At 31.5% G+C, this 13,763-nt stretch overlaps 1 long non-coding RNA gene across 1 annotated transcript; it reads left to right on the forward strand.

Annotated features, from left to right (window-relative positions):
* Positions 1–1,697: 1,697 nt before the first annotated feature.
* Positions 1,698–13,411, forward strand: LOC124372486. The gene is made up of 3 exons (XR_006923336.1): positions 1,698–1,959; positions 12,771–13,006; positions 13,235–13,411. It is a non-coding gene; the product is annotated as an uncharacterized LOC124372486 (long non-coding RNA).
* Positions 13,412–13,763: the final 352 nt, after the last annotated feature.

The raw sequence follows: 13,763 nt of genomic DNA on the forward strand, positions 1-13,763 counted from the left end.
GATAACAATGTATTGCAATATGTTTTAAAAATTAACAATTGCCTGTACAAATAATTGCCTAACAAGATAACACCATTATAAATTCATCATCTTTTAACATACGCTTAAGAAAAATACGTAAAAAAAGTGTACTTACTATCAAATGTCAAACAAAAGTTAAAATAAAACTATTTTTAAAATAAATTACAGGCCTCAAAGTTTTAAAGGAATGGATGTTGGATTAAAAAACAGAATAAAAACAATTAGTACAAGTAAATCATCAACTTAACCTATAAACAGCATATGCAAGTGTCACATATCTACTTAACCCTCCAACTGTTGTTTCATCAAAATTTTGATGAACACAACCCAATTATGATTGTTTGTTCATCAAAATTTTGATGAACAAACATTCCCTTGCATAATCACTCATTACAGTATATTCCGGCAACGTATCGATTCGATTCATGCACCATTGGATTCGGGAAAAAAAGCCTAAGGAATACTATAAGTTTTATTCTTCTTTGTATTGTAGTTGCAATGTACCAAGTTCGTAGTTTGGAACGTAAAAGATGTGACCGCCATGTTGTCGATGCCGTCTGAGTTGTTGATGTGACGAGTCGTGTTTATTAGTAAAGATTTTAGTAGGTTTATTTTGTGTTTTTAGTGTTGTGTTTTAGTGTGTGGTGAATTGTTAAATATTGCAGTAGTGCAAATAAATATATTTTAGAATAAATACATTTTTCGAAAATTTTTTGCAAAAGTTTTGAGTAATGACACAAAATGAAACTTTTTTCGACTCTTCAAAAAAAAAAGTTATGGAAACTTATTTTACTACTGCTGTATAGTTTACTTCATTCTGAGTAATAAAAATATGCAATATAACATGTATTGAAGTAAAACTGTATTAGTAAAACTTTTATTAGCAAACTCTTACATATACACCCTATTTTCACAATTTATGCTGCATCGCTGCTTTTTGTTATATAGTGTTATTATAGTTTCATAAATTTGTAAAAATGCTTATGTGTTTCTGAAACTAGAATAAATTTGACATAAAATGGATATCTCACTTTTATAGTTTTCTTACTATAACTTGGTTTGCTAGGTATGGTCCCCCCCCAAATTAAAAAAAAAAAATGTAAATTTTTGAATTTAAATGGAAAAAAATTATTAGTCAACATTTTTTTAAGGCCAAATTTAAATCCTAATATTATTATATGTTTAATTCTGAACACAAAAATATATACTTCTATATATATTACTTTTAATTTATATTTTTAATAAATTTTTTAAAAAACCCTTGCACGAGGCTCGAAAACATGCTGCCACTACAGGAAAAAATGAACTGCCAGTTGGAGGGAACTTTGCAAATTTGATGTTTCTCTCAAAATAAGCAAGATTATTTTAATCAAAAACATTTCAATGTGGTCTGAAAATCATGGTCCGAGGCAATCCATGTCATTAATACAATCCAAATCATAATAAAATCACTAACATTTGGTAAACTCAATAAACTTCCAACTTTTTTCTTCATAGAAAGGAGTGTTCAATTAGATATGGCATTCGTAATGAAAGATAAACCTAGCTCAATTGACTATGAGGATTTAGTGATCCCAATAAGCAAGGAATAAACAAATTTTTATCTTATCTAAAGTGTGGTTATCAAACAAGTTGATTATATTGGGAAATGTTTTGGCAATAGATCTTAACTTTGTTTATGTTTATCAGTGTATTCCTACAGACATTACTATATTTTAATTCTTTCAATAGGAACCCTCCAATCCTCTTCAACTCCCAACCAGAAGCCCTAATATGTACAAATTGCTCACTGTGAAAAACAAAATTTTGATTTGTTTATGAAGTGTGCACACTGTGATGTACCCTTCTAAATTGGAAGTATACACACACATGCATTGTCTTAGGATTCACTGGACAAGAAGATATGTAAGATATAATATTGTTTGAGTGTCGCAGAAGGTAATGTTCTACAAATGTTAGTATTTAGAGTGACAATAAATGATCATATCTATATATACTTAAGACTAAAATAGAATTTTCAAATCGGTTATTATTGTAGTACTTGGTATAAACCTAATGGTAAATGTTTACTTTAGCCATTTCATAGTATTTTTGTTTTTGAAAAAAAATGCATAAAAATTCAAATTTGTTTTAATCATTGTAAAACACACTAATAGTTTGAACAAGTTAACAGTAATACCTCCAGCCATCAGCACGGGTTACAATCACAAAACTAACTTTACATTGAATATGCAGAAAATTATGACTAGCGCCACAAAGGAAATAAACAATGACTATTTCAGTAAATAACTCTAACCAATCAGGAAAAGCATTGTTGAGATGCCTAAAGAAGATGCACAACAGCTAACAGGACCAAAATAACAAAGGACAAATTATGAATAATCTTCACCATGAGGAAGAAACTATGACCGAAGTGAAATACAGAAAAAAGTGCTGACAAAATCTGGTAGGCCTAATTTTTATGCTCGAATTCTCGTATGAATGTTGAAAACTGGTTGTTATCCCCTCCTCTTATATCTACCTCTCCTTAGTTATCCTCCCCTACCCAGAAACACCGATTATACCCGGTTCCCAAGATTGATAGACTAATTGAGATATAACCTAAAATTAAAATAGTTTAATCATTTTTGTATAATATGTGGTTTGCGACTTCCAAAAAGTTCTTTCTGCACAGTAAAGTATACTACTTTAATAAATTGTTGAAAGTGGTTTTAGATCATTTAAGGTAATGTGGTTAAAATAAATATTATCTAACTTAATTATTAATGAATCAATGTTTTAGAAAATTATTGTTTCATGTTTTTAGCAATACTTAAATGTACAAGTAATTTGTAAGTGCTTAAGGTGAAATAGAATATCTTTTCCAAAATAAGTTAATCAAAGTGCCAAATTTAATTTTTAATAGTAGCATTTAGAACAAAAACCATTGGCAGAAATTAGCAAATATGTAATGCATAATGGGTAGACTCTAGTAAGTGGCATACACCCTCCTTTTGTTTTTAATCAAATGTTTTTGATTGTTTCTATCAAATAGAATTAATTTGATATATTTACATTATAACAAACGGCTACCACGACTATTGATTGGAAATATCTAAACTACAAAATATAAGCGCATTTGACCTATATTAATAATTGCCAGCTGTTTTTATTTTACAAAATAACAATACCGCTTACAATTTAGTTAATTCAAACAAAGTAAAAATCATTTGTATAGTGTGTAATGACATCGGCAAGAACAATGGGGGTGAACATGCACTTTTTGAGTAAAAATGTGCTTTTAAACATTGAGCAATGTTTCAAATGGTTACAAGATTTTATAGTGAGGAGATGAAAACTAGAATTAAAGATGGAAATCGAATAGTGTTTTGTTGCAAGAAAAGTTAAAACGAACATGATGTTACAAAAAACCACACTTGAGGAGATTTTTTTTTAAACACACTAAATTTAGTATAATGAATTTATTAACAGTCATCTGCTACTTTAGTTAAAACGAAACAAGTGTGACTTTTAATAAATTAATGTAGTTTTGACGGCATCAGTACGTTCAGAAATACCACAGAATGGCTATCGTTTTGTATAGAGGTTTGTTTTGTATGGTTAGTTGACAAGTTTGAAAATGAAGAATTGTTAGATGGTGAAGTAATTGTAATTGTAGATGTAGTTGTAGAAGTTGACGAAGAAAAAATCGGAAAGAGAAAATATAAATAACCGTGGAAGACTAATAATGGATATAATAATGTTCATGAATTTCATGGGTTTCATAGGCATTATGGAAATAAACACGAATACAGACATTTCCAAAAGGGAAGAAGATGTGGTAGGTTTCATTTGAAAATTTGCCCAGAAAATAAAATCGTAATCGTTAAGCATGTCAAACCAGGAACAACAATACTCACAGATTTGTATAAAGTCTATTTTGGCTTAAATACAAAAGGATATGACCATTTTACTGTAAACCACAGTAAAAACTTTGGCGATCCACAAACTTCTGCAAAAAACCCAAATAATAGAATCCAATTAAAGAGTTACAAAGAAATCATGAATAATTGAAACAGATACAACGTTATGAACCTCAATCCAACAAAGTGCAAGGTAGTCTGTTTCCACCGCTGGGCAAGCCATAACATTTTTTTCATACAAGATTGAGGATTATTCCATATTACATCAACCAAGGAACAAATAATTTTTGACCTTGACCTCTCAGATTTTGTTGAATTTTTGTATCTACCAAGAGTAGTTAAAATGCAAAATTTTCACACTTTTTCTACCTTTTGGTTTTTCAGTGATAAGCTTTTAGAAATCCACAAAAAGGCAGTTTGGGTCATGTCTTAATATTTCCTAACTAATGTAGCGTAAAGACTATTGAAGCCAAAGTACTCAAATTTGTTGTATTCTATTATAATTGAAATGCTCATTAATTTGATATATTAAATGACTAAGTTTCATACATTTTGAATTATTTTTTCACCCTAAAACATCTTCATTGATTTTTTTGATAAAATATATGTTATTTACATTATAACTGACTACATACATACAAAATTTCAGAATGGGAGGAAAATGGATTCTTAAAAAAAAATATATTTTTTGTTACCTTTAAATTTACGTTTTTAGTTAAATTCTTAAAATTTCTTTAGATTAACTTTTAGGAAAAAATGTATTAGTAAATATTATTTTAACAGTGTAGCTAGTTTTATATAAAAGTTTAGCATAGTGTTGCTATATTGTTTCAAATGTTACCTTTTGTAATTCTTGAAAATGATTCAATACACAGACAGGCTGGATCCTGAAAATTGACAAGTCTGTCCTGAAAATATTAAGACATGACCAAAACTGCCTTCTATACAAAAAATTATCAAAGTTTGAGATGTCAAGGTCCAAACCATTGGTTGATTTGACATGGAATGACCCTTGATTCAAACATGCTCGAGCGAGGCATAGGGATGCGTGACCTTGTCATCTGTCACCTGAACCGCATGTCAGCAGCATCTGCTTGAGCGCTAATAAATGCCTGGGCATTTTGTTCCGTCTCTCCTCAGAATTTAATAGTCATTTTTCTTGTTAAAATATATCTTTTACTGTTGTCCCTTGTTATTATTTATTGGTAACATCGTTCTTGTACTATTTTTTGTTAATTGTTATCTGTATTGTTATAAGTTATTATTTTTATTTTAATAGCCTTTGCTATTGCATGATTATATCTGAATTTATTTCTGAAACAAATCTTCTTTTGTAATTTTTAAAGTAAAATATTTTCTTTTTAAAATGGTGTTTACTATAAATAAATAAATTTAAAGCAGGACTGCATTGCCGATAATCTTGCAGAATATACGTATCATGAAAAGTAATGATTAATGGTGATGACCAATTTGAACAGTTTTTAAATGCTGTCAGGTGTGTTTACCCTGTAAAGTAAAAGTAATTTCTACCCTGCTATGCACATATAGATATACAAATACAACTATAGTATTATTATTTTATATAATATTAAATACTTATATTTCTTTTACATATAAAAATTTAGTCACACCATAATAAAATTTTATAACATAATTCAGTTAGACATTATTGTTCCAAATTAATTCAAACAAGATAAAATCGTGTGTATGGTATTTGAGTAATGGCCACATGTACAATAGCAATTTATTTGTGTTATTTGTGTCACAAGGTGTCAGATAAGTTATATCCTTCAAAATGTTAAAAAGAAACTAAATGTTACTTGGTTTCGTTTTTTACATTTTATAAATATACAGATAGTTTTTTATTCACCAATAAATTATTAATTTTTAAGATAAAAAAACAGCCAAACTATACTTAAACTTATACTTAAAATACCTATAACGTAATTTGGTTCTAGTAGTTTTAGATAATCATGAGTAATCAAGGATTCAATACTCATGAATATTGATGATTCGATTGTCATTGTGGCTGCTTATTATACTGCAGCCTTTGATATTACAATTTAATTAATCTGACATATGATTTCAACTTATTAATTATAGTAATGTTTAATGTAAACAATAAACAACAAAAAGTAACTAATGTTTGGAGAATTTTTAAATAGCCATGAATATGAGGAAATTAAGCGAGATAAGCAATTGAAAGTTCTTGGTGAATGGTCAAGAGAAGTTTGAGGAGAGGAATAACAGATTGTTTAGCAGACCATCTTTGTGATTTTAGTACCGCAAGGAAGTGTGCCTACCTGGGATGACAATCCTTTCCACCATGTCACAAATGCGGTTACTCACTGCTATCCAGGCAAGCTATAAATACTGAAACATTTCTCTGATGTTTAGGCAAAAGTTGGTTTTGTTATTATTTTAATGTTAGGGTCATTCCTTATGAAATCAAAACACTTGAATTCCCCCCTCCCCCCCGAATATTTCAAACGGTTTTCAAAGTTAAGAGGTTTTCAAAATCCACCAAAAAAACCGGAGCCAACATATTTTGAAATTACCATAACTTTTCTCCTAATCAAGCTAGAGAGATGACGGTGTTGTGTCATTTTACTCAATTTTAAATAGCCTACTTTTCTTTTGATATACAACATCAGCATACTTTGTCATAAAAAGATGTCTTAAACATTTTGACATTACTGACATTTTAAACAATCAACATTTTGATTATTTTTGAAAATTTTGAAAAAAATTCCTATAAATAGTTTATAAGTGATTCTCAAAATTTTAAAGTGGGTGGCTATTGGGTTCATAGTGAAATAATAATTTAAGAAAGGGTGTTTACAAGTTTTTGTAAAAATGTCATATTATGTCTTACTTTACTTAATTTCATTATGATGGTGATTATCATAATTATAACTTGAGTACTTAAAAGAGAGTTGTCCTTAAGACAAAAAATTAGTTATTTACAAAATAATTGTTTTTGTTTTTTAATCGACTTAGGTTATTTCAAAATGGAAGCAGATACTCATAAATAATAACCGATTGACTCTGATCTAGATGATTTTTCAAGTCGTTGTGTTATTTCTAAATCAAGAAAAGCTATTTTTATGTGATCGGAAGTTCAATTTGTATTCATTATTTTCAAATTTATTTCTATCCTCACTAGGAATAAGGATCGCGTTATTAACTTATTGCTACTGTTTTACTGTACAAAACAATAAACAGTTTTAAGGTATGAAAATGACAAATAATGAATTCTATACTCATTAAAGGTGGAACTACTTTTATTGCAGGATAGTAGGAAGTTATGGTTAGGTGAATTTAAGATATTTGTTTGTTTTTTTTACAAATTGCGTTTCCTATAAATCAGTAATTGCCAGAGGCTTTCATGGTCAGGCCATTTAGAATTTGATTTTTTAGTGATAGGTACTATCTTGAAGGACGTTTTTCATATGTCACAATCAGCGTGGATTACCGCCCACGCTGATGCCCAAACACACTTTTATCAGGCTGTTATGAATTTAATTTTTTTTTTTTTTCTTAGGACAAGAAGCTTATAAATTGCACTTAGTCCTGTAAGGACCTTTGCGCTGCTTCCGGAGTGATAGGATATTCAGGATGGGTAAGGTTAGGGAGTAGGGGCCGCCTCCTATCGAGATCCATGAGGAAGAATTAGGGCACTACATCTCAAAGTCATCCCGGAAGAAGGGAGGCCAGCTGTGAACCAGCCTCTCCAGTCAAAGTAGGCAGGGGGTGGCACACCCTTGTTGAGGTTAACAAGAGCCTCTGAGGTAAGGGAACAAACCCCACCAACTCCAACAGCCATCCTCCACAGTAGGCTAGACCTATCGAATTGCCCATGAATCCCAGAATCTCAACATTTGCGGTTAGTGATGTGCCGCTACTGGACATCCATAAGGTTGCCCAGATTGAAGTGGCACATCGGTTTTTTGCTGTGCCCAGTGGTGGGTTCAACTGGTAGGTATAAACCAGCCAGAAGTGATCCCTGCTGGGTGAATTTCTATTCTTAGCAGGTCTAAATTAACAAAAACATCTTTTAATTGAGTCAAATTCCCCAAACTTTTTCATATTTTACCACGGTCATAAGAATGTTCTCAGAAAGTAAGAAACATATAATTCAAGCCCCGCAAGGCTGTCCTACAGGTTGCTGAGCGATAAGAAGGTTCAAAGTCCACGCGATAACAGTGGCTTGCGGGAGACGCGCGGAAGGCCAGTTGTGACAGTACCGTTATGGCTAGTGGTTCCTCCGATAATCCTTTTTTATGTGACGGGTGTGAGAACACGTTACTTAGTTTCACGGTTTCAAGTGAAGATCAGGAAAAGTGATTTTAGAATCACATGATTCGTAATTTGCCAGGTCGAACTTTAATCTTATAATTTCCAAAACCGGGTCCACTTATGGAAATTTGGGAAAACTCATAAATAAATCAGGGGTAGGGTAAGATAAGCGGACCCAGTTTTTTTATATCGAAGAATGTAGTAATCGATACCTAATATTCGCATCTCAAATCCTAGATTATCAATCGATATAAAAGTATCTATAGTCCTTAATAACAATCATATGTTTTAAATTAAAATATAAATTTAATATTTATAGTGATCAAACAAATTAGCCTATTATAACAAAAATTAGGAAAACTGAAGACAACCATATTTGCTCCTCTCAGTTACAGTTTTTTCTTTCCCACAAATTTCACATAATGGGTTTTTCGGTAAGAGTCCATTGACATGTTGAAGCTACAAAAACAATATATTTTATTTATGTCCTATAATCTTTCATAAGCAATGTCGTGTAGTTTTCTAAAATTGACTGCCATTTTTAATAATCAAAATTAGCCTACTTATGTAAAATTGAAATATTGCTCTACGTGTATTATATTTTAAAGTGTTTACAGCTGTTGATATATACTATAAAGTTAATAGTGCAAAATAATTAATCAGTATCGATTGATTATATCGATGGTTATGATTAAGTAACATCATTTGCCAATTTCGATATAAAAAACCGGGTCCGCTTATCGTACCCTACCCTAAATCAGAAATGACAAATAATTTCCTATTTTCCTGCATTTGTTCAATAACATATCTAATTTAAATATTAAACAATCCCTTATTTGGCCTAAATCTCATTTGTTATATTGTGGCCAATGTATTATACAGAAACACAATGCATTGTTTGTTTTTTATTGTATATAGCTTATAAAGTAAAAACAATAAGACTTACCTGAACTTCACCTCTTGCAACTAACTCTTCATTTGATAATGGAACATCAGAATTTTCTTCTGCTAATGAATGCAAAAATACAGTAAACAGACCTATTAAAATACAAATACACACATATCGTGCCATTACTAACGCTTGAAATATTTATTATTTGTAAGTTTACTGATATTGCTCAGTAGGAACACTCTGTCTAGTCTGATGAAATTAATACATTATTAAATGAAAATTAACTGGGATCGTAATACAAGCGAAAAACTTAAACCAACAGCAACTAGCTAGTGGGTTGGCAATTTGTTAAGTAAAACTTTGGCATCTATCTCTTATCTAAAGCGAAAATCGATGCGGTATGTTGTTTCGTAGTACTCCTTTCAGTTAAATGCAGTAAGTAACAACTAACCCTGTAACTGTAAGTAAACTAACAAACAAGTAACAAAAAACAAACACTAACAAATCAGCTGTGTTCGCCGTTCTGAGCAGGAACTACGGACGACAAAAAAAGAGGGTACGTGTTCCTAACCAAGGCCCGAGTCCAAGGTGTAGTACATGCCGAAAACCCTGGGCGTCATAAGACCCGTATGGGTCCGACTGCTCCGCTTCACTTAACTGGAATAGTCGAGCATTTATTTCCACCCCGGCCAGTAATAGTATAGCATTGTTTTCATTAAGAAACAACAACCCCTTATGAATATTGATTTATCTGTTGTATTGTGTACTAATGGAGATAAAAGAAGCATTTAGAACGATTCATTTTGTTATCTGGTTCTATATTATTGAAGTGATTACTTCTTTTGACGGGCTACGGGTGTATGTTCCACACGCTTTCATAGTAGAATGGCAGCTTTACCGAAACGTAAAGAACCCGTTGTATAAACATCAGATCTGAAATAACAAAAGTTGGCGTTAACGAAACATCTGTTAGGAGAGATTATAAGAGAAATATAAACCCCTGCTTCTTCCCTTGGTTATGGAATTTCTCAGGCTATATTACTTAATCTACAGTTTATAAGCAGACAAAATTGACAAAATCAATTCATACTCTGCTATTAGTAGCTATGTTAACTTTAACACGCTAAAAACTTCCAACGCCAACCAATCGTTGCAAAAGACTAAAATATATGGTAAAATATTGTGTATTGAATCCAACTTAAAATAAATTAACGTACTGCATCTTTTAGTGCTAGTGTTTATAGCTCATCGGATTCTAAGCTATCTAATCAATCTAATCTAACCATACTGAAATCGCCGTTAATACTAGTTACATTCCAGTTCACAACTAGTTTCGTCCTGACAAGACTTAAAAAAGGAATAAAAATAAATTGGTTAGATATTTTCTATCTGATAAAGCCGCAGTGTAATTTTATCCTGGAAGAAAATTAGTCTTTCTGTTGATTATAAGTACTTTACTCAATTACATTGCGCCTTAAATTACATTCACTTAAAACATTAAATACAAATTTTGAAAAAGAAATGTCAAAACCATTAATTGACTTTTTAAAAGATAACTTAATTTAATTTAACAATTTCAATAGATAAAAACAAGTACAACGGGATATGGAACAAAAATAGATGCTGTATTTATAAAATATTTAGCAATATTGTGTGTATTCTCCAGAATATTTATTTCTTATTTCAGTTATTATAAACCAATAATTTAGTTTTAGGGTATAATGACAATGACAATGGAGCAATTATCTCGGAAATAAAAGATGAAATATTAGTGAAATTGATACTAACCAAATTGTAAAAACTAATATAAACGATAATGATGAAAATATTTATTACTTTAATACTTATTAGTCAGTGATCATTTTAATACATAAAATGTAAAGTATATTTAAAAAATATGCATAAAATTTATAAAAAATATAAAACATTTTTATATTAAAGAATTGCGTATCTTATATATTATTTAAAAAAAAATAATCTTTTAATAATTAGCAAACATATTTTTTCAAAATATATATTCACAGCCCGTTGTAAGAAGTAGTCTGTCGGCCAGTCCCGCAACTGTCTTTCAATGTTATTATTTTTTCAGTAGTATTACGAGAAAGTGCAGCTAGTTATTGAAACAAATTCACTGTTCTTAATAAAAGAGATACTGACTTTTTAAAAGTGAATCACTTAGTCGAAATAGCTACACTATCTGAAACAAGTTTTGTTTCCTTAACAATTATTACCATAAGATATGATGTTATAAGCAGGGCCATTCAAGAGGGCGAATCGACGAACCTTGTCGTGGAGCATGGCACTTGAAAGGTCCCGGGGCAAAAATCCATAAAACATTGTATAGCACCTCTCGTTCTAAGGTATGTGTGTGCTACTTTCTAAGGGAACCAATTGGACCGTAAGGATTAGTATTAAGAAAGATAAGAAGAAAAGTGTTTGTCAACGAAAAATGTTGAAACAATTGAAAAAAAGTTTAAAATGAATAATTTTTATATAACGTATAGCTACAGAATAAATACGAGTAGGTTGCCGTTGTCAATAATTAAACGTAATCGGTGACATATTTAAACCTGTCTTACATTTTAACAAAACACTAACAATATAGATCAAGATATATAAAAATGATACAAGAGAAAGGTACGGTAATCAAAATCTTATAATGAATTATTCTGACAATTTCACAAGAATCTAGTGTGAAATATATCACTTTAGGACTGTTTTGATATCCACATTTAAAATTATTTATCCAATCAGTGAAAGGTTCACGTTTTCACTAAAACTTTAAACAAAATGTATTATTTGAAACTTCAAAATGTTTTACCAGAGTTTTGCATTAATTTAAAGCTGATTTATACTTTCATGCATTTGGGAAACGGTTTGTCAAACTAAATTTAAAAAAAAACTGCGTAAAGTTCACTTTATCGGGGACGGATTTCCCACTAGGCACACAAGGCCTAGGGGCGGCACGGCTTGATGGGTACCGCCATCGCCGCGCCGGCTGGTTGGGACTGTTGGTGGGAAGCGCAGCGAGGGCAATGACTGAAAACGGCATCCAAAGGGCGCTCGCTTTTACAACCTTGCTCGTAAACTAAAAACATAATTGATGCAATTCATTTTCTAACCTTTCGGTTCATCAATGCACATTTTTATTATTTAACGATGCATAAAAAAACAAAAATTAATAATAGATCCATTCTAGAAAAATATTAAAAAAGAATTTACCGTAAAATAAACTCCCACCTTATAAAATTGATGTAAAAGTAGACTAATTATTTACCTTCAAGTGAATACAATGCAGATAAATGTATTAATAGAGAACAACAATGTTAAACCGTTTCTAAGCAATTGCCTACGTTTCAACTTCACTTTTGTACAATTTGTAGTTGACCGTTTAAAAATGTTCGAGTTCTTACAAACCTTGACTCCAGCACAAATTGCAAGGGGTGTGCTGGCGGGTGGCCTCATCCTTGGAGGTATGGTCTACGACCACCGAAGGTACGAAAGAACCTTTTGAGAAGAAGAAGTTAGAAGTTTAGGGTCTTTCCCGCACTCATTATTATTATTTCAATACTTCAGTTGGATAAAAATGTTAGACTATAAATAATAAACTTTGAACAATAACGGCAATGAATAATATTTTGCAATATGATTTTCAGATACAGCAGACGTGGACCAGCAGTCGACGACGGTGGGACCGAGCCAGCCACCTCCGTCGTCTACTTTAATGAACAGTAACAATCAGAAACATCCTCTTCCGACTCAGAAATCGAAGCGCTGCCTGCCATAGAAAATATTGGAGACGCCGTAGGAATATCGGAAGGAGAAGATAACCCAGAGGCCTCAATGACGGCAATGGCAGGCAGCATCGAACGATTGTGAAGAGACGATGCAGGTAAGAATGAATAATTCTCGCAGTTAGAAGTTAGCAAATGAATCCTTTCCCGTATTTTATCACTTACTCATCCTGAACACTTAAATAAACTTCCTTTCTATCAAAAATATCTGTTGTACGTTTTGATGTGGTTGTTGCTTATATTACCGTTGTAAAAAAATATTTCAAAATTTTCAAATCCAACCAATCATTGTAAAATATAGCACATTAATATCTCATTTTTTTCAGCAAAAGACTAAAGCACTAAAAGCAGAAGATTGACTCGAAGATTGACTCCTCCCTACCCTGATTGACTCCCCTTACCCTGATTGACCCCCCTACCCTGATTGACTCCCCCCTACCCTGATTGACAAATCATTACCCGGACTCGACACCTACACATGGCCAACGATGACAGCTGTCAACGACGACGACCTAAAACCTGATGTACGGGGTACGGTGCGCAAGGAACCATGCAAAAAACTAAGTGTAATACTAGCTGTAACAAATGAAACATATGTAACAGCACGTGTGTAATATCATGCATTTATATGTCATAAAATTAGACGATTTCGAAATATAATTTATTCTAATGAATAAAGCTAACCATGAATACTTTCTCAAAAACATTAAACACATAGTTGGTCAAATAATGAGTGGAAAATCTGACGTATTTTAAAATTTACGCTATTTAAAAGCCAACACGTAAACAGTATAATAAAAAGAATACTTTATACCATATGTGATTTTAAATAGAAAACAAAAATACGGTTTACAA

Source organism: Homalodisca vitripennis, unplaced genomic scaffold (genome assembly GCF_021130785.1).
Source record: "Homalodisca vitripennis isolate AUS2020 unplaced genomic scaffold, UT_GWSS_2.1 ScUCBcl_3351;HRSCAF=8835, whole genome shotgun sequence".
In the NCBI taxonomy this organism is placed as follows: Eukaryota; Metazoa; Arthropoda; class Insecta; order Hemiptera; family Cicadellidae; genus Homalodisca; species Homalodisca vitripennis.